Source organism: Cyrtonyx montezumae, unplaced genomic scaffold (genome assembly GCF_038088225.1).
Source record: "Cyrtonyx montezumae isolate F1298 unplaced genomic scaffold, pur_monq_1.0 scaffold_25, whole genome shotgun sequence".
In the NCBI taxonomy this organism is placed as follows: domain Eukaryota; kingdom Metazoa; phylum Chordata; class Aves; order Galliformes; family Odontophoridae; genus Cyrtonyx; species Cyrtonyx montezumae.
In genome coordinates, this window is record NW_027071992.1 from 14,500,459 (window position 1) to 14,522,410 (window position 21,952).

The window sequence follows — 21,952 nt, forward strand, 5'->3', positions numbered from 1 at the left end:
CATGGTTCTCATAATGTGTTAACCACTTTATTCTGCTTCTACCACATCTCCATGCTCCTGAGATCCTCTGCAACTGTAAGGAGTAGGGTGAAGGACAGTAAAGAGTTTAAAACAAAACAAAAAAGAGCCAATTTACAACTTCTTACTGCTTGAACCTATTTTAGAAAACAGAGAGGAAGGCACGTACAATAATTTTAACTTGCTTCCTTGTGAACCTCCAGGTAATGCTGAGTAGCTGGTGGTGTAATTTCTGTTCTAATGGCATATGCTCAGCAGGAGATAATTACCTTTCAAGGCTGCATGACTCCTTTCTAGGGACTTCCAGTAACTGCCAGCAGGGAAGAAATTGTTCCAAAATACTGCGCTTTGGGAAGAGATTTCCCAAAGTGCCAACTTTATCAAGAACAAATGAGATATTCAGTAAATATGCAGGTAACTGCTTAAATTCTAACTAACGAAAAACTCTGCTCCAAACAACACAAAACTACAGGAATGTGGTTCATCAAAGTCAGAATCCGCTGAATTAAGATTTCTCAGAGTTGACTGCTCTACCCTTTTTGCACTGTACAAACGCAGGATATATTTTTCCATTTTTAGCCTCTCTAGGTCTGGGGTGTACACAGCCATCAGCAAGAGAGGAGTCTGATCATGTGGCTATGTCTGGTGATGTGAAAAATCCTCACGGTTTTTCATTTATTTACACCTACACTGTGGAAAAGCATTGGGATGTCAAATTAGATAGGAAAAGAGCATCAGCCAGGTCACAGAATTACAGATTACTTTTATCCTCGTATTTACAGTGAGGTATGAATAGGTCATTCTGAAGTCACCTGGTGCAGCCTGCATTTCACCCATCCTATCAGAGCTCTGTGTAAGTGCTTATCATGCTGATACAATATCTGATACTAAACCGCTTGATCTTGTTTAACAGTACTGCTCCAAATATATTTGTTACTGTAAAAAAATAGTCTGCTCAAATTGTAGAAAGGTAAATGTAATTAACTTCTGAATTATAAACTCCTTAATTACGCTGAAAAGAAATTGTACTCAAAATCAGCATCTTGGAACCCTTCTCAAACACTTAGGAAAGTGTTTGAGGATAGGAAAGCACAGGCATGCTCTAAAATGGTGATTTCTAGGGATTTAAAAGTGAGAAAATGTTTAAAGTAATTTCCCAATCTCATAGATGACTTGGTGTGGAAACAGAAGAAAATGCATGATTTCTTTGCTTGTAATGCACTGTGCACATCCAAGGCCAGCCTAGCAGTCAGACAGGCAGTAAATAAAATGAGGCTGAGAGCTTTATCCTGGTACAAGCCTTATACTCTGTATTTGTGTTTCTTATGTTAATAACATAGCCACATTTTCTTCAGGTTAGAAATAAGCTTTGCTGCACTTGAGATTTTTCCTACTGAGTTGTGTATTAAGCTGGAGGCCTGGTCTCTCTGCTGTCATGCGTTGTTCTGAATACTGCTGCACAGAGGTTCTGCAGTATGGTTATTTATTTCTGGGTGCCTTGTAACACCTGGTTTTGGTTTTGCGGCGATAAACGTCTGCCTGACAGACATCTGCGATGGGAAATGTGGCAGTGCCGTGGACAAGCCGGGACATCCTCTCCTCAGGGATAGCTGAGTTCAGCCAAGAGCCTGGTCTTCCCGGTAATGCTGAACTAATGCAGAATTAAGCTCTGAACTAGGAGATTTCTGCATGAGCAAGTACTTTGTGGTTTTGAATATAGCCACAGGAAATGAAACAATCATTAACAAATTTAGAGTCGATGAGTGTGCAAGATGAAAACTGAAGAGGACCCCCTGTGCTGCAAATGTTACCCAGTGCTGGGTTCAGGGCTATGTCCTGGGGTCTTTGGGCACACTGGAAGTTGTGACATCCACTTTCAGTTGCTGTGTTGTTATTACCCAGAGGGTTTGCTAATGCCACACAATTAATTTGGGCTACCAGGAGATTCACAATCCTCCTGCCAGCAGTGCTGCTGTTTTAAATTTTGCCTCTGTAAATGATGTTAGACTTTCCAGTTTTGGGTGAGATAATGTCCTTTATATAATCACTTTCCCTACTGGAGGCAAATCTTCACGCACCAGTGATCTCTTGGGTGTTATTTCTCATGAAGGTTCAGATCAGATATTTGAAGATGTTTATAGCCTGTAATGTTGCTGGTGTTTGGTAGAAGGCACTGCATTGAGGAACACAGCCCATTCTGTGTGGTAGGGATGCCTACAAGCCATCTGTACATAATTCTGTAGCCCGAGGCATGTCTTTGGTCTGTGAGTTAATTAATCTGGTATGTTTTTGAGATATTTGTCTTAACCTTTGACAGTTTGGATAGGAAAGTGTTTGCATGAGTAAACCAAAACTAAAAATAATCTGCTTTCAACACTTGTGCAGTTAAGCATCAGTACTGTGGTTGACTTATCAGGAGTAACTGTAGATTTTATTTCTTTAGCTGACTATGAGATTTGCACTTGATTACTGACCTCTTGGGGGTTCAAAGCTCTGAGACAGACCTCAGGTATCCCATTTGGCAGCATGGTTTGTTGCATCTCACTGAAGGTAAAAGAAGGCATCTACACCACCAGACAAAAACAATTCCTCAAGGCTTCACATGGAGATGAGAGGAAGGTTTGGTATAAAGGCAGCTTATGGCAAACTTGTCACTAGGCTGGCCAGAAGAAGCCTTGGCAGCACAATGTGCTTGACCTCAGCTGAGTTCTACTTGCTTTTTTCCAGATGATTTACCATAGGGCTGAGTTTTTGCTGGCATTGGTGAGGAAGTTGCAGCCCACCTTCAGAAGAGAGCTGTGGGCAAAGCATTCATGCAGCTCTGGATTTTTTCCCAATTCCTGTAAGTGCTGCAGGAAGGCAAAGCACCTAGTCCAAAGCCCTGAATCTGCTCTGAGGAGAGGTGCCTCAAAATATAATGTGCTGCTTTTGCTTCTCTGGCCTCAAACCCCCCTTTTTGGAGCTATCTTCAAAGTGTGGAAAATGTAGAAGCATAAAATCACTAAGATTGGAAGAAACCTCTAAGACCATCCAGTCCAACCACCAATCCATTCCCCACATTAATCGTGTCCCTCAGCGCCACATCTCCATGGTTCTTGAACACCTCCAGGGATGATTACTCCACCACCTCCCTGAGTAGCCTTTGCCAGGCTCTCTCTGAGAATACATTTTTTCAGATATCCAACCTGAAGCATCAGAGTGTACTCTTAGACACTTAGAAGTGCTTCCCTTCATGGTGAGATAACTTGTCAGCTATGCAGTGACACAGAGCTGTTTCATACCTGATAAAAAAAAAAAAAAAGCATCAAATACCAGTACATCAGTAATTGCTACAAAACACAAAACACAGTCTTCTCTTCGGTGATGGTTTAGTGCTGGTAACATTTGCACCAAAGGCTTTAGTCATTGTTTGGATGGAGCTACTGGAGTATAATTAAACTCCATTTAGAAGGTTTAATTTGTTCTTTAGTGTTGAAGGAGCCATTCCAAAGCTTGGAATTATAAAGAGGATTTAATCATAAAAGATTAAATAAAGCTTAGCTATGTTTGACAAGTATTTCACTCTTGAATAAGTCATATGATCCATAATTATTCCCTAAAAGCCCAATTAGCTCTGTCACTGATTTAAATTGTCTATCTTCAAAAAGACCCTTCTTGTGTCACTCCATCCATGCTGCCTTTTGGACACACAGTTTGCTAATAGAGCTTTTCAACTGGCCAGATCTGTGGCCCCTTCTGCTGTGGGGTCCATCTGTCGGACCCCACTTCAGCTGCGTCTTGTGGATGCCTCATAAGCCCTCCTTAGAAAGCTTGTGTGGCAAAGTGCCCCAGGGCAAGTGGTAGCACAAGTCAAAGGCCAACCTCATGTAAAGCAGAGTGATTTAAACCTGTCTGAAGAAAGCTCTGAAGAAGTTTTTGCTGCAGGCTTTCATTCCACCTGTTGCCCTATGACCTCCTCCTCTGGGACAGACACATTATTCCCTTCATGGAAACGTATTTTCTTCCCCCAGAAACTAACAGCAACAAAATACAAGGGGCACTTATCTCTTGTGTTCTTGTCCTTTTTTTTAATATCTTTTTTCTTCTTCTTTTTCTTTTTTTTCTTTTCCTTTTTTTTTTTTCACCAAGCTATGTTTATAGCAGGAGAAACTTGGAGAATATTGCACCAAGATTGATGCCATTCCGGTAGCATACTGGGTGCATGTCATCCTGCCAAATGTACATACTTGGCTCAGGGAAAAATAAAATCTTTTACCTAATCAAAAATTCCTCAACAATAGCTCAGCAGGAGCACATGAACTGTTTCCAAATACTTGAAATTATTAATGGAAATGCCTTCTGAAGTGTAATAGCAAACTTGTGTTTTCCTGTAAGCAGATATGTAATCTGTTCACATCAGATAGTGCTGGGGAACAACATTTGTCAAGGTTCAGTAGGCTACAATTATCCCTTTTTTCCCCTTTATAACTCAACTGCAGAATTTCCCAAGTACTTTCTGGCAAACAGCAACAAAGACATAAGGAGCTCTCATGCATACTAATTGCTCGCGTGTTTTGCCCAGAGTCTTTAATGGGAGGCTAGGCTGTGCTGTGCAGAAGCTTTTTCCTCTGCACCATGTGGTGGTTTGGAGTTGGAGGTGAGATCCCTGAGGGAAGAGGTAGTGCTGCTCTGTTTTCAGCTGCTAAATTTCTTAGGAGAAAGCAACACTTTGCCAAGCCTTTCTGTTATGCTTGGTTTCACCAATTAATTGTGTCCTATTGATCAACTGATTATTCACTTATTTATTTTATTTTCAGTGATGCACTAAGTGGATAACAAATGATGTATGTGTCTACAAAACCAATGTAAACCTTACTGGGATAGGATGTGATAAGTGGGACGGACTTGTGGTGCTGAGAGCTTAGAATGGGCAATTTTTTTCAATTTTCTCTCATAAGATTTGATCTGGAGCCCAGCTGGGGTGTGCAGCCTGGTCCATGACTGCAGTGCCTGTCTGCTGCTATGTAGTAGTCTATGGGAGCTAATGAGATGTGCTTAATAGAGACACCACGTTTTCAGTTGGCATTGCATAGGCTCAGCAATGAAGTTTATGCAATATCTGTCACCAGAGAGCCCTATGGGGCTGTTCCACCTCCAGCACTGGTGCTGGCGTGGGCATGGAGCCTTGACCTGACTGCAGCTCTGCCCAAGCCACCAGGAGATGGGAGCCCACACAGTGGTCCCTGGAAACAGATGTTATAGTGAAGCCTCAGGCAGGAGTAGCCCTCACATCAGTCATATGGGGATTCAGAGCTGCCCAGTGCTTGGCTGTCGCGCTGTTTTGATGACTTTTCAGGGCATCACTCTTGATGTTTCTGACTCTGACTTTCAGGTGGCTAGCAAAAGTCTCATTCAGCACAAAATCATTAATCACTGCAACAATTTCTTGATATTGTTCTGCTCTTGTAGGTTTTTGTATGAGCATATTCTCCAGATGGCCACAGCAGATGTCAGATGTTTTGCTTCTAATACCTTCATGGTTTCATCCTTCCATAAAACTTGAGGATACGCCAGTGTATTATTTAAATTGGGATCCATAGAAAAGGTGAACTATTTTGCTACCTTTCTTTTGCAGATAAAATGTTTCGGTCAAGGCATCATACAAAATCAGTTATGCACTATTTATTATAAGGAAAAAGGAAAAGGAAAAAAAAGGAAAAGGAAAAGGAAAAGGAAAAGGAAAAGGAAAAGGAAAAGGAAAAGGAAAAGGAAAAGGAAAAGGAAAAGGAAAAAAAAGGAAAAGGAAAAGGAAAAAAAAAAGGAAAAGGAAAAGGAAAAGGAAAAGAAGGAAAAGGAAAAGGAAAAGGAAAAGGAAAAGGAAAAGGAAAAGGAAAAGGAAAAGGAAAAGGAAAAGGAAAAGGAAAAGGAAAAGGAAAAGGAAAAGGAAAAGAAAAAGCCCATACAGAGATGAACTGTTATATTTTATAATTCTGAGTTCTGAACCTGAACCAGTCAGTGGCACATGGATGTAAGTTCTTATTATTCAGGTTCTCCTTGTTATCCTGTGTTTTGCCCTTTGAACTGAGCACAACAAAATGCATGGTCAGACTTGCAGATGAGATGTATCACTGAGGAATAAAGAATGTTGGCTAATTTATGGAAGATAATTTGTTGTAGGATTTTCTAACAACAGCTTTAAGCATGCCAAGAATTAGAACACAATCTGTTGTTGAGTTTGTTGAGTTGTTGCGGAGTTTAAAAAGAAATCTAAAAAATCACCCAGGAAATACTCTATGTATTAAAAGCCACAGCAATGCAGAGCACAGCTCTTGTTGTGCCAGGTCTGCTTTCTTTTGGTTCTGCAAGGCCAGCGGAGGAGACACTGCAGGACGCTCCTCTGAGTCCCCCCAGCTCCATTCAGATTCAGTCAGCCCCTTCATTCCCTTCCACCGTGGGGTCTCACTACTCCCCCAGTAATGAGTAAGCCTAAATTAATGCTTTCTGAAAAAGAAAAGCATAAAGAAGTAGCGCAGTGTGAAGTAGGAGAGGCAGGAGAACTGATGGCAGGGAGTACAATTTCCCAGCTCGGGAGCAGTGTCCTGCAGAGACACTTTGCTTCCTTGTACCTTCACAGCTGCGGTTTAGCCCCACGAAACTTGAGGTCTTTCCAAGATTTCAGTGCAGCTTTGTTAGCGCACCAAAGCCTTTGTTTGACCTTTTCCTGTAATCCCTGTGTGCAATATTGTTTAATCAAAAAGCAGTAATGACACTGTTTTTTTGAACAATAATTGCAGTATGATTTCTTTTTCACAGTCTTTAAACTGGCATTCTTGGCTGAGAGTTACATAGTTGAGACAGCCTTTTCAAAGACACTACCCTCTGGGGTGCCCCAGTTCTCCACCTTCTGTCACCATTATGGCAGATGGTGGCCCTGGTGGCGGCTGTTGGGCTTCCACCTCCTTGGGATGTGTCCCAGTAACCTGTTGCTGGAAGAAGTGAGGAATGTTGGAGGAGAACCACATAAGGCTTGGCCGTGTCTAATGCTCTTTCCCCTAGTTTGTGCTGCAGTTGAATCTGTGTTAAACAGCCTTTCTTTTTAACCTACCTGTGGCAGTTTTCTGGTCTTATCATCACTGGTTATTTATGTTCCTCTTGTGTCTATTAATCTCCCCAAGTAGTTTTGTATTACAGTGTTTCATCTTTCTGGGCATTTGGAGCACACATGCTGTACTGAGTGAGGTGCTGGTTTGATTTAGTTATCCGGTAACTTTAAAATAAGATACTCCTCTTAAAATCAAGAAATATTTGGAAAGCCAAAACACTAAACTTAAAAATGGCAAAACACTCTGAAATTTGCTTTGGAAGTTTGGATTCTCTAACACATTCCTTTTATTCCTCCTAAACTTCTTGGCTTACTTAAAAGGTTCCTATCCAGATTGTCTAACAAATTCATCCTAGCGAAAGATTGCACAATTAAAACCAACCTTATTTTACTTTGATAAGTTGAATGTTATTCTGAAAGTTTGGATTGATTGTTATTTTCCAGTCTTAATTATCATGTCATTTTAAGAGCATAGTGGGACTTTAAAAATAGTTTGAGCTGAGACTGTGCCGAAAGCTGCATCTGGATTCCTGGAGGATGAGGGAAGCTTTGAATCAAACAGCTGGTTTTTCTTAGAGAAAGATCAGCACAGCGCTTCAACCTGTGCAGGAAGCTCTTGGCTACTTAAAACAGTTGCTCAGCCTTGTGTCTTCATTGGGAATCCTACATATGAGGCTTTGCTTAACCGTGCAAAGAAGTTACGTGCTTTGTTTGGTTCCTGTGGCATTCTGGAGATATCTTCATCCTCTGGAGCTCTCTGGCACATCCAGAGATGTGAGCCCACATAAACTCTTTTGGCTTTAGATGGTTGAAAATTACTCTCTGTAGTTGTTCTTGGAACTGTTTGAAGTAATATACGTGATAATCCCACTTGTTGCTGGAAAAAGAGATGGCTGCTCTGTGGGCATTGTCATCATGAGTGTCTCTTTAGAAGTGCCATGTTGTCTGGCTGAACAACCTTGTGTTTTCAAGCAGTTTCACCTGCATTTTCATGATGTGGAGCACTTGGTGGCAGCTCAAATACAAAGAATTTCCCCCATTTTGGTGGTGCCTTCCCATTCTCTGTGCTCATCCCTATGTGCACTGCCTCAATTCTGCCTGCACAATGGCTCCAGGCTGATGCTGAGAACTGTGTCTGGAGCGGCTCTTGCTTTTTGCTGTTGTTGTTGTTGCTCTTTTTCTATTTTGCTTCCTTGTATTTCTAAGCTAGCGAGATCCCTAACATAGCTAATTGAATGTCATTGGCTACAGAAAATGGTGAGTTGTGTGAGTTTTCCTCCAAGTGACTCATACTCATTCCTACTCTCCTCCTCCCAATCCTAAATCGAATAGAGTGAGCTAACTGAATTCATTACAGTTCTTAGCATAAATGTGAATGTTACCTTCAGGGTTGCAAAGCAACAAGAATATCTATTTGCAGGAGCTGCCAAGGTTAATAATAAAAAATCATAAAATCATAGAACATCAAGGTTGGAAGAGACCTCTAAGGTCATCCAGTCCAGCCCCAACCCATCCCCACCATGCCCACTAATCCATGCCCCTCAGTGCCACATCTCACTTCTTGGACACCTCCAGTGACAGTGACTCCACCAGCTCCATGAGCAGCCTCTGCCAGTGCCTCACCAGTCTTCCTGATAAGAAATCTTTCCTCATACCCAATCTGAACCTTCCTTGGTCCAACTTAAGGCCATATGTATTTAGGGAAACTGTGCCTGTGTATACATTTCTATATCACTTTATATGCTAATTCCTGAAGACACTCAGCAAGATGGATGAACTTTGTACTCTTTGTGTTGCTGAATTTAATAACAAGGAGTACTCTTCATCACCCCCAAATTGTAGATGTGTTGGCGTATTTAGTTTCAGACTTCTGGTTGTCATGCGAAAGTTTAGTTTGGAATACTTCATAAGTTTTAAGCATTGTCGTCGTATCTTAAAGACAAAAAGAAAAAAGAAGAAAGAAAAAGAACAATTGCTTGTGCCTGACAATGCTTATTTATGAAGACTTAGAAAAGAGGAGAAGAAGAAACAGTGTAGTTTTTCTGACCTGAGCCTTTGGCATTCCTCCAAACCCCTTTGCATGCTGAGTCCCTCTATTACACATTTTGTCAGATCTCTCCTATAATCCTACTGTCTCTGGTCTTAATCTTAAAAAAATAGGCTTTTGTTCTGTTCTTGACTCTGGAGAATAGAGAAAAGGAGACAGTCCATAGTGTTGTCAAACCTGGGTGGGCATTTTAATGTACTTTGTGAATTTTTCTATTGTGTGAGGGCATTTCCCTCTGTGAGCGTGAGTCCTCTGGGTGTCCATTGTTTGTATCCTCCTGTGGTGTTATCTTCATGTTCCTCCCTTTCTCCAGGAGAGCAGATTTCTGCTCTCCTCCCCGGCACAGAATAGCCATCTCCATGGGGCTGCTGGCAAGCTGTGGGGCTGTGTTGTGGGAGAATCCTGCAGGGATAGAGCCTGGCTTAAACTTTTGGAGAAATAATATGAAAACTGAAATATCTCGTGAGGGATAAGGAGAGGGAAACACTATCAGGAACAGAGTCTCTGAGCAGACTGAAATTTGCTGCCTCAACTTCCACTCTGATTTTAACCTGTAATTCAAGACCTCCACCGTTATCAGTAGTATAGATACGCTTGGATTGTGGCTGCTGCAGCACTGTGTGTGCAGCTGTTTGCAGCTTCTTGCTGATGCAACTGGTGATGTCAGATCTTAGTCTGTGTCTTTGCATCTCTCAGGAGAGCAAGGCACACTCAGCTGTCAAAATATCATATTCTGGTGGGGAAGGAAGGAAAGGCAACTTTTAATCTCAGATTTGTCCAAATTGTTGTTTGTCACCTATCCCCCCCATTCTAATTCGCAGCTCAGATAGCCACCCTGTGCTCCCTGTGGTGCTGGAGAAATGGAAGACCTCAGATACTCTGTTATTCTAAGATTAAAACAACATTAAGCTAGCTCACATTACACAAGTAAGAGCTCTACTTCATAACTTACTGAGTTTTTGCACTGTTAACCTCTTTTTAGCTAAGCACATTTTTGTTGGTTTTGCCAAAGGTTTGTAGTTCAGTGGTTGTGATCACCGATACTATTTGTCATGTGTTGGGGACACACTCCTAATTCTGGTCAGATTGGTGTGGTGGCAATATAGAGGTGAGTTGCTCCATGGAAGCATCAGCCAGTTGCCTGCAAGTCTCTTGTCAACTCATTATAGGTGTTTCTTTTCTGCATCATGGAATTTCTATTTTTTTCGGCAGTAATGCTTCTGTCATTATGCAGATACTGTACATAGCCCTGCACAATGATAATACTTTCTAACTTGACACTTCTGGCACCTCCTGTCCATGGAACTGAACCACCAAAAAACCACCAGGATCATAAGTCTGAGCAATGCTGGCAATTCACCTGTCCCAGTAACTCATCTTCATAACTTCTCGTCATCAATACTTAACACTCAGTACTCAAAACTAAACATTCGACACTCAATATTCAATACTTAGTACTCAACACTCAATATTCAGTGCTTAACACTCTATACTCTATACTCACTGCCCAGTACTCAACACTCAGTACTCGATATGCAGTACTCAATACACAATACTTAATACTTTACTGCTGCTTTTCTCCTCTTTCAAACTGTTTCGACTCAGGGAGGGACTCACTGACCAAGATCTAATTTCTACCTATTCAATAACTGCAAAGCATTTATCTTCTGTGAATTTGTCCCTTTTAAATGGATGATAGCTTTATCATGCCTTTACATTGATCCATACATTTTAATTAGTAGTTGTTGTTTTTTTTAATCACATTAAGCTTACTAGCTTTGCCTGATGCTCCCCGCTTATTATTGTGGGCCTACTGTGTAACATTTTGTGCTCTTTTCAAGGATGTCAGGTTGGTGATCTCTGGTATGTTTAATGGGCATTTATTTAGTAAGAGTTGTTCTGGCACAGAAGTTCTTCCTTTTAAAATCCTGCTTCTAATCCCTCATGCTGCTTAAATCTCATTTCAGGGCTAAACAACTCTTAAAATATATTTTCCATTAAGCAAAAGGAGTTCTCCATTTGTATTCAATTAGGAAGGGACTATTGAGGAATTCACTTCTATTCTGGAGGTTGCCTGTGTGTAAAAGCACAGAAGAATGGTGACCAGAGTTTGCAAGGTGGCTTTACATCTCCAGGATTGGGCAGTGTTTCTGCTAGCACAGCAATAGCTGACCACTGCTGTGATGCTCTGAAGCCTCCTTAGCTGCCCACTGCTGAGATTTTCCAGCTCAAAAAGATGTGGCAAACCCATGGGTGCTGTGCCTGCCCTGGAGATGTGGGCTGTGCTGCAGGCATTGCCTAAGATGAGTTCTTTAAACAGGATGCGGATTGTGGGATTTGCTGATAAACTGTGGGAACAGGAGAGCTGGTGAAATGAAGGCTCCTTATCTCTGTGTGATGTGGCATGCAAGCCGGGATATAAATTACAGTTTTCAGCAAGTGCTAATGGAGAGGCTGTTCCTGGAAAGCAAAGGTAAAGCCTGGGAAGCATGTAAGCAGCTGCTTTTTAACCAAGCTGGTGGCACAACTTCTTCAATAACTGCTCAGCTTGAGTACCTGTAAACCTTGAGTACCATTTGTGTATGAAATGTGGGAATACTCAGAAATGGGCTGGTTCCTGTGCTTTCTGTGAGTCCTGGGGGCAGCAATGAGAGCAGACACAATCAGGATGTTGATGAATTCAGCAGCTACTGCATGCAGGTATTTTCTCACTGTCAGCATGAGTGCTGAGTTGCCAGGCTGGCTGTTATAGAGGTGATGGCTGTACCAGTGCTCCCTCATTTTTTGCTTTGTCCCTTAAACGAGTTCTGCTCTTACAGACTGCCATTTCCTTATTCATATTTGAAGTGAGAGGCATAAAATGCCAATGTTTGTAGTTCTTGACATAAGTCAAGCAACTCTAAAGTTCTGCTAACATCTGTTACCGACCTTGCCAGTAAATTGTTACTCCAATCCAGTTCCCAGGAGTGCCATGGACACAGGCTGGTGCGTACCTACATGGCAAGTCTTAATCTATTATTTGCGTGGCCATTCTCTCATAATACTGCAGCAGATTTATATCTCTCAGCAGATAAGGATTTCCAAGAAGCTCAGGAGCAAGTCTCAGTATATACAGCTGAACAGAGCCTTCCCCTAAACAAGAATTAGCTTCTATGATTTCTGGAAGTTTTAGCCTGTTGCTGGGACAGTAATACTGCTGCTTTATCTTTCTTAAGGAAGTTTAATATTTTCTTGGCCATCTTCCTGTGCACTAAGCAGATGTTTTCACTGGATTCCTCACATCTCTGAGGTCTCTCTCCTGGATGTTTTACACATTATTAGAATTTATGAATGTGTAGAAGCTCCTTCTGGGATGTGCTGCATTTCTTCCCACCGTGTTTCCCAGGGATGTCTGTTGGCGTTCTGGTGTCTCTTGGATTCTTGTGAGCATGATTTTCCAGATGGTTTGTCAGCCAATGGTCCTGCCACCTTCTGCAGCTGATAATTCACATGCACTGATCTCTGTTAACAGCTTGTGCAGGTCTCTGTCCTACTATTTCTGTTCCTTCACATGGGAAGCTGCCAGTTTTTCTATTTTAGATGTTTCTTCCTGTCTTTTTTAATTTCTCACCCCTTACCATAACATAATGTTATAAATCCTTAATTTTTGTGTCACACTGCGCTGCCTCCCGTTCACACCAAGCACTGCAAACCCATTCTCATCCTCACCTGCCTGTTGAGTTCAGCATGCATAAATAATTTGAACTAAAACTTTAGCTTGGTGATATTTGGGTAATAGCTCTGCGGCAAGGGACAAAGCACACTTTGGCTATGAGATCACCTCATGGGAGAACTCCAATTCTTTCCAGTTTGGCCTCAGAACGACGTTCTGGTTTAGCTGGTGAATTTCTAAACATGAAGTTAAGAAAACTTGGGCATGGATTAGACAAATGATTAATGAGCAGTGGTCTAGTTATAGCTGTTCTGTGCAGTTTTTTCATTATCCCAGCTACAGGGAAAGAAAAAAAAAAGAGAGAGAAAAACATTCATATGCTGTTTCATAGCATATGCCTGGAACTATTTCTTAACCTCCCTGATTTAAAAATAAGTATTGCACTCTCATGCTTACAATCAAATCTGTCATTAGGAAGCGGGTTCCTGCCTATCTTCTCTCTTGTCTTTTCTATCCCCTCTCTTTTCTGGAGGACAGTGCAGTGTGTACTTTGGAGAGTGTTTATCCAGAACATGAAGATTTGGCAAAGAAGGGTTTGGGCTGCCCACAATGACTGCAGGTTGAGGATGTGCTGTGTGCTGCCCTACTTGTGCTGACCCCCCGCTATCAGCTCTTGAGCTTAAAGCAGCCAACTTGGGAGCTTTATAGCATTCAGACATTGCGTTTCAGTTTTTGGAACTTCTTGGCACTCCTAAATCCCTGCTTGGAGCCAGAAAGAGGAGTGCGTGCTTGATGTCTAAAAGATGGGATGCATCTGTCTGTGTGTTCAGGAAAGAACTATGTGCATCCTTAGGAAGGGGAATGCTGTTTGGTTCAGCAGCAGTTCCTTCAGTTGCATCTGGAGGACTAGTATCCTCCCTGGCATAGCTGCAGCTCCTGGGTGTCACAAGGCTGCTGCTCTGGGTTAAGCCCAAAGGGATTTTGATATTGCAGGGGCTGATTTCAATGCACTCAGACACTTAATGCTGTCCAGAACCCAAAGTCAGATATCTGGACATATCCAGGGAATGAAAGGAGCACTGCAGGATTTAGGGTACTAATGAAGGTGTTGGATTGAGGATATTTGTTACTGGATGTGTTGGACTTAGGGAACTATTGAATCTGTTGAATTTAGGGTACTTTGACTGTTTTGGATTTAGGGTGTTGTTGGATATGTTAGCACAATGTGGGCTGCCAGCAGCCTTCAGTGGAGTGGGATGGTTAAGGCAATCACCTTTGTTTTCAGTGATATTCATAGAATCACAGAACCAATGAGGTTGGAAGAGACCTCTAAAATCATCTAATCCAGTTGTCAACTCATCATCACTGCGCCCAATAAGCTATATCTTTGCAAAGGACAGGGTCATCTGGAAAAAGAAAAAAAAAAAAAAGCCAGATATTCATAAACCAGCATCCAGATACTTGGCTTGTAGAGCTGTTTGAAGGAGTCTGTAAGACGCTACATGCACCACTGTTTCAGAAGGCTGGAATACCTCTTCAAATAAAAAGCAGCAGTACTGGAAAGCATTCTTCAAAGGCAGCCCAGTAATCCCTAGGGGGAGATCTGCTTTTGTGAAGAATTCCCCCATGGATGGCTGGGAGATTTGAAAAAAACAGTCCTTTTAAACTGTGGTGCGCTGCAATGCTCAAGTGAGTGTTCATTCATTCGGCACAAAAAGCAACAGGGAGGGGAAGGGCAAGGGGTATGAGGGTTTAGTCAAGGTGAATGTGGAGTTGAGTCTTTACCCAAAGCCACCGTGGGGGCAAAGGAATTGCTTCAGTGGAGGCAATAAAAGATATGTTATCCCAGCTTTAGTAAAAAGCAACAGGGAAGACACAAAGGAATCATTTCAGGCTTTGGTTATCTGATGCCCCCTGCTTATCGTGCACAGTCATTGCTCCCTGGATGAAGACCTGAAAAGTGCATTCCCTTGGCATTGTGGATGCACAGCCAGTTAGCGTTCACTGCCTCTCCGAAATTGCTCAACAACCCACTTGTTATTTCTGCTTCTTCTGATAGCATTTTGGTTCCATATTGAAACTGTTGTGTTGTCTCTAGTGATTAGATCATGATACCGAGAAAAATAAAGTTTCTTGACAGTGCATTTCCTGCTAACTAAGATACTAGGGAAGGATTCCCATTAACGTCAACAGGCTTTGGACTGAAGCCATAGTCCACTTCCAGACAGTATTGAGCATTCCACATTTTTCCTATCAAAAACAATAACTTTTCAGCTCTATTTCACTGGCTGAGAAGTTTACCTTAGTAATGCCATATAAGAAAAAACATCAGGGGACTTGAATCCCAGTCATGTTTACATTTTCTTGTATAAAACAGCAAAATACTTTTAGAACTGGTGTTACAAAATATTCTTTTGTTGTTGCTGTTGCTGAAGCCTTTTGCTCCAAACTCACGTTGTCAGCAAGCCCAAAAAACTCAAGCAAATGGAATGGATTAAGATAGGCTTCTTCAAGGAATCCTGTTGGGACTGCTGTTCTTAAAATAACATCTTTCCTCAAAAAGTAGATTGGAGTACTATGATATCACTGCAGAGTCATGACTTTGAGAAACAAACTTATTTATATTAATGAAAAATATTTCAGCTGAAAACTCTGTCAAAACAATCTCCAGGAAAAGTCATTGTTGTGGACTGGAAAGAATGCTACTTCACATGTGTTTAATTATTGGGGGAAAAAAATGAATCTTGCCTTGCATCACAAAAATCAATCTGCAATAACAGGAAATCCTGGGCCATTTATGTAGAGGTTCCTCTTTCTTTGTAACTGGAAATTGGTTCCAGCTCCTAAAACCTGTCTACTTCTTGACAGCTACAATAATGCTGCCTCCACAGAACTGTACATAGCAATGTTCTGATGGCACATCTGATTTACTGCTGTAAATCAGAAAAAAAATCCCAACAAAAAACAAAGCAACAACAACAACAACAATGGAGATGACGCATTGAAAAGCAGTGATGCTGTGTTACTTTTTGGTTAGGAGCATAGAGGTCAGCAAAAAGAGGAAAAAATCTGAAACTGTGAGCTAGAAGCTGATGATCCTCCTTCTTTCCTCAACCTGTGCATGCCTGTGCTTACATAAGCTAAGGAAATAAAAAGCAAGTTCTAGTTGGCAGCTATATGTGCTCACAGACCTTGTGTTCCCAGCCCTGCAGGAAGACTGTTGCATTAGTGCTCAGATCACAGAATCACAGAATTGTAGGGGTTGGAAGGGACCTCTGGAGATTATCAAGTCCAGCCCTTCTGCCAAAGCAGCTCCCTAGCCCAGGTTGCACAGGTAGGCGTCCAGGCGGGTCTGGAATGTCTCCAGAGAAGGAGACTCCACCACCTCTCTGTGCAGCTGTGCCACTGCTCCGTTACTGCACTGGGAAGGAGTTCCCATGCACATTCGTGTGGAACTTCCTATGCATCAGTTTGTGGCCATTTCCCCTTGTCCTATCACCACACACAGCATATACAAAGAGGACAAGAACACTATTTGATATAGCAAATACTCAAAGTACTATTTTTCAGTATAGTCACCACCATTAATGAGTTCATGGGTATGAGCTGATTGAGATGCTCTTCAGTTCCTGGTGTGACAGCTGTGTGTGGCTGTTCAGAATATGTCTTTCACGTCACAGTTGCAACTGCTGAAATGCACTACCCACTGCTTCACTGTGCTCACATCCTCTGTTTAGTCTCTGTAAATGTTCGGCAAGTATCAATGAATGTCAATGGTTGCCATTCATTCTTTCCTTCATACACCCTTCCATGACAGATGCCATCTTGACAGACTGTCTTTCTTCTGCCATCCATCGCATGGCAACAAAACGTAACAGAATGATGATGGGAAAGTTCAGTCAGTTGCCAACAACCAGCATCTGTCTCTGACATCATGAGCCAACATGTTAAAATCATAGAATAGTAGAATTGCTTAAGTTGGAATTGATCCTTTAGCGTCACCTGGTCCAACTCCCCTATAATTAACAGGGTCACCCATAGCTCTGTCTGGTGCTCAGAGCCACTCCACCATGACCGTGAGTGTCTCCATGGAGGGGGCATCCACCGCCTCTCTGGGCAACTTGTTCCAGTGCTTCACCATCCATATCTTAAAAAAAATAATCATTATATCCATTATAAATTTCCCCTCTTTCAGTTTAAAGCCATTTCTCCTTGCACTATCACAGCAGACACTGCTGAGGAGTCTGTCCCCATCTGTCTTGCAGCCCCCTGTAGATACAGACAGGCCGCTCTCAGGTGTCCCGGAGCCTTCTCTCCTCCATGCTGCACAGCCCCAGCTCTCTCAGCCTGTCCTCGTAGGGAGCTGTTCCATCCGTCGCATCATTTCTGTGGCCCTCCTCTGGACGCGCTCCCACAGGCCCACGTCTCTCCTGTGCTGAGCACTCCAGCTCTGGACGCGGTGCTCCAGGTGAGGTCTCACAGCGCGGAGCAGAGGGGCAGGATCCCCTCCCTCTCCCTGCTGGCCGCGCTGCTTTGGAGGCTGGCTGGGCCGCGAGGGCACACTGCTGGCTCAAGCCCAGCTGCCATCCACCACTACCCCCAGGTCCTTTCCAGCAGGGCCGTGCTCTGTCCCTACATCCCCGGCTCCTACTGGCACTGGGGGTTGCAACACCTTGCACTCGGACTCGTTGACCCTCAGGAGGTTCACCTGGGTGCACTGCTCAGCCTGCCTAGGTCTCTCTGGATTGCATCCCATCCCTTGGGCATGTTGACCGCACCACACAGCTTGGAGTCATCCACAGACTGCTGAGGGTGCACTCCATTCTGTGTCATGGATGCAGACATCAAAGAGCGTCAGTCCCATTGCTGACCCCTGGGGAACACCACCTGTGCCTGATTTCCATCTGGACACTAAGACATTGGGCACCACTGTCTGGGCACAAACTCAAAACCAGTTATTCATCCACTGAACAGCCCACTCATCAAATGCATATATTTCCAATTTACAGATGTTGTGGGGGACCATGTCAAGGACTTTAAATTTTTGATGGATTGGGTCAGGTTCTAGTCTTGGAGATGTTTACTCTAGTTGTCCTTTATCCATGAAATACCAGGTGAACCACAGGTCTCAGCAGGGTAAAACTGCTTTGCCATGTCCTGGCCAGGCTGAAAAGCTTCTGCCTGTGATGGGTGAAGCTAAGTGTGGGCATTCCTCAGGGCTGAGTCATAGCACAGACAAGAAAGCCAGCTGCCTTACCAGCTAAGCAATGACTGAGTAACCTAATAAAGGGAACAATGATATTGTATCTTGGAATTATGCTTGTGGTAAAATAAAAAACTTTGCAACAAACACAGAAGTCTGCTGGAGGAGAGGCAAGCGGAGGAGGACTATTAAAATGGAAGCCAGATCTTGAGTTTCTTCTCCGGCTGAATTCTTTGCTGTGAATAATAAGCTTTTACCACAAAGAGAAAAGAAAGTTTGTTCACTAGCTGGGATTGTTCCAGAACCCGCACAACATCTAAAATAGTACAGGCTGTCTTATCCTAATGAAAAATCATTACTCTAAAGAATATTCTTCAATGAAGCCTTAGGGGACAAATTATGATATGTCTCTGAAAACACTCTGTTCTTTTTCCCCCACAAAAAATGTTCTTGTGCTTGTTTCCAAGAGGTAGGCAAGCAGTGAGCAGAAAGGTTCTTCGGAAACCCACTTTATATCTCACTCTCAGGGGCAGCTTTCTTGCACCGTTCATGATAATACAATTTGGCAAAACCCAACAAAGTCAATCAGAAGTCCCATTGAGCAGCATTCCTGTGGAAATTCCAAGCGAAGATACTTTGCCATTGCCATCAAGCACTAGAGGCACTTAACAGATACACATTCACTGGTATAAATCTTGCTGCAAGCACTAGAGAGCGTTGACCAGCAAATTTGGTTTTAAGTGTCCAGGAAATACGGCCTGAACGCAATGAAACAACTATTTTAAACAGGATGCAGTAAGCTTTTCACGTGGGATATTTATGTTGCTGTTGTTGATGTTTTATAAATAACAGAGTAAAAATAGTAAATAAAAAAGGATTGGACTTCTGGTGAACACGCATACTTTTCCAGTCATGTTGGAGATTGCAAAAAATGCCATTTTCTCATTGTGCAGTAGCTGTCAGATACCCACTGTTTCATGCACACCTGAGACTAAGAACTATGATATAGGTCAGTCATGCTGAGGTGAGTCAACAGGTTGCCCAGGGAGATGTTAGATACCCCATCCCTGGAGACACTGAAGGTCAGGGAGGTGGGGCTCTGAGCACCTGATTTCCCTTTTTACTGCAGGGGAGTGGGACTAGATGTCCTTCATGGGTCCCTTCCAATTAAATTCTGTTTTTCTATGATGCTGCATATGTTCTTTCTTTCTTTTTTTTTTTTTTTTTTTTTTTTTTTTTTGAGAAGTTTGGGTGCATTTTTATCATCTCTCCTTCTGTAATCTGAAGAACTCTTGATGTGGGCATCAGAACTGCAGCTGCTTTTGAGCATGTAATGTCACCAAAAAGGGCTTGCTAGAAGCATCTAAGCACTTTCTGCAAGTCCACAGCCCAGCAAGATGTGCAAGAACTGATGAAGTCCTCATTGCCTGTGCATCAATTAAAACAAAAAGTTATATTCCACAGCTATGCTTGACATAATTACATTGTTACCACAGTAACTGCAGCAGAGCAGGGATTACCCTTATTACCCCTCTACTCTAACTACTGCATTTTTTACTGTTCATTGCTGACTATATGAGTGTCAGAGTCAGTCCACATGGAGGGGGCAAAACAAGCCAGAATATTTTTACAAAGCAGCATTTAACACATTGAGTATTTAAAAATAGCTACAATTGCAGTTTTTTATTTACTTTTCCTTTCGTTATGCAGAACAGTAATGGTGCTTTGTTGATGCTGAGATGTAGGACAGCTCCACATAGTCACCACCATAGCTTCTACCTCAGACACTGTGTCGTGGTACCGCCTGGTTTGTTTTACTCCAAACCACCCTCTCATACCATCTTGCAATTCCCCACTACCTGGAAATGCTGAATAATCATCATTTAAATGTTTCCAATGAATTTTCTGAACAAAGGAGTTCCAGACAACCAAATTCTTTGTAGCTCAATCAAAGAGAAAACATTCCCAAAGGATTGTTATCTCCAGCACCTTGGCACATGAACTCTTGTATATAACTGTCTCTGCCCATGATTTTTGGTGAACAACCAGTCCCAAATCACTTGCATTTGCTCCTGCTGGGATGAGTGTATGTCCTATTCCCCAAAGTATCAAGAATGTACCGCCACTGCCAAGCTAGACAAGCTGCACTTGGATTGTGGAGGATTGTGGTCTTCAGCACTGCCCAGTAGCTCAGATAACTTCAGTGGAAATGGTCATGAGATGAACTTCTGACTGAATGCCAGATGTTTCTATTTTAAAACAGATATATTGTGCTTAGCCATGATCTCACATACTGATTTCAGCAGAAGAAACATCCCAGTGTTCTCCATCACCAATTTGACAAGTTTGTTTGCTATCATTTACTTCCACATACAACATAAATAGGAATTCTGGCTCCATGGCAGAACTTTTGTCCCATCAGTGCTTCACTTAAACACCACACCCACCCATTTCTCTTCAGGATTGATTTTCAAATGCGGGAAAAATCCTTGTCCTTAGAACATCAACAAGATAAATTTACAGTGCTGGAAACATATTTCTGTATTTTCAATCTCAATTAGAAAGAGACAGTTTAGACCTGAGAGTGGCTTGTGTGTGATAGGATAAGGGGAAATGGCTTCAAATGAACAGAGGGGAGATTTAGATTGGGTATAAGGAAGAAAATTTTTTTTATGATATGGATGGTGAGACACTGGGAAAAGCTGCCCAGGGAAGTGGTAGGTGCCCCATCCCTGGTGACATTCAAGGTCAGGGTGGAGGGAATCTGAGCACCTGATGGAGCTGTAGGTATCCCTCTTCACTGCAAGGGAGTTGGACTAGACGATCCTTAACAGTCCCTCCCAACTCAAGCAATTCCTTGACTCTGTGGAACTGCAAAAAAATCAGAAGGCAGGTGGCTTCCATCTTGCATTACCACAGTCGTGACCTAACCCGAGTGTAAGGAGGCATCCTGGCTGTGATGGGAAGGACGTGTGTCCTGTTGTACATGGAGTGGAGCCTCCAGCGTTGCACAAACGCATGCCTTTGCAGCAATGTCGTGCTTCGTTTTGGCTGATGGTTGGTGCTTGTTAATCGTGGCCAGTGAGGAATGCTGGGGAGGGAGCTGTTATGCAGTTCCCTTTCTCATGTCTGTGCTGATACTTGGTCTTCTCGCCTTCTGGTATTAAAAACACGACTCCTTCTTTATCACTGTCTGCAGACAGAGTGCAGCTGTGGCCGGCAGCACCAGCCTTCCACAGGGCAAGCAGTGAGTATTGCTGTGGTTTAGCACCCTCTGTAGCTCTGCTGGCTGGCACGGGGGGCAAGGGGAAGCCCAGGTCACAAAGGCAGAGGCTGTCAGTCAGTGCTCCATGCACCCTTCAGTAGAGGAGCTTCTCACAAAATCAGGTCCTTAGTAAAGACAGACAATAAGATTTTTTTTATTTTTTTTACCCCCTTCCTAGTGTTGTCACTGCCAAAACTGAGCTTAATGTATAACAAATGGAGCCAGTCTGCAAACTCCGAGAACTTGCTCATCTCCTGGGCGTCACCTCCACATGTAGAAAATGCCACTTGTTTTATCAGTCTCTGGCAGCTTGATTGATATTTAAGTGCTACGGAACATGTTTTGCATTAGAAACAGAGTTCATTAGGGTCGCTGTGTTTGCTTAGCATTGTGTGTTGAAAAATAAAAAAGAGAAAAGCAATAGCAGGGCTGGCATTCTGGCTGCGCCGAAGATTCAAGAAATGATGAAACTGAATAATATTATAGCACAGAGGAAACTGCTAGACTTCAGAACAGGACCTTTTTAAAATTTGTTTTGGCATGCTGCTTATTCTAATGAGTTTTTAAAGCAGAAATGAAAAATACATTGGTTGCTCCAAAAGTGAAGACTCCCATTTAATTCCATGGGAACTACAACAGGTACAAAGAGCACAATAATGTTATCTGGTACAGCAGATTTGCAGCTA

The 21,952-nt window shown here is 42.6% G+C and overlaps 1 protein-coding gene across 1 annotated transcript in view; it reads left to right on the forward strand.

Annotated features, from left to right (window-relative positions):
- Positions 1–21,952, forward strand: part of CCBE1 (collagen and calcium binding EGF domains 1) — a 90,022-nt gene that overhangs the window by 25,130 nt on the left and 42,940 nt on the right. The gene's annotated exons all lie outside the window — the stretch shown is intronic.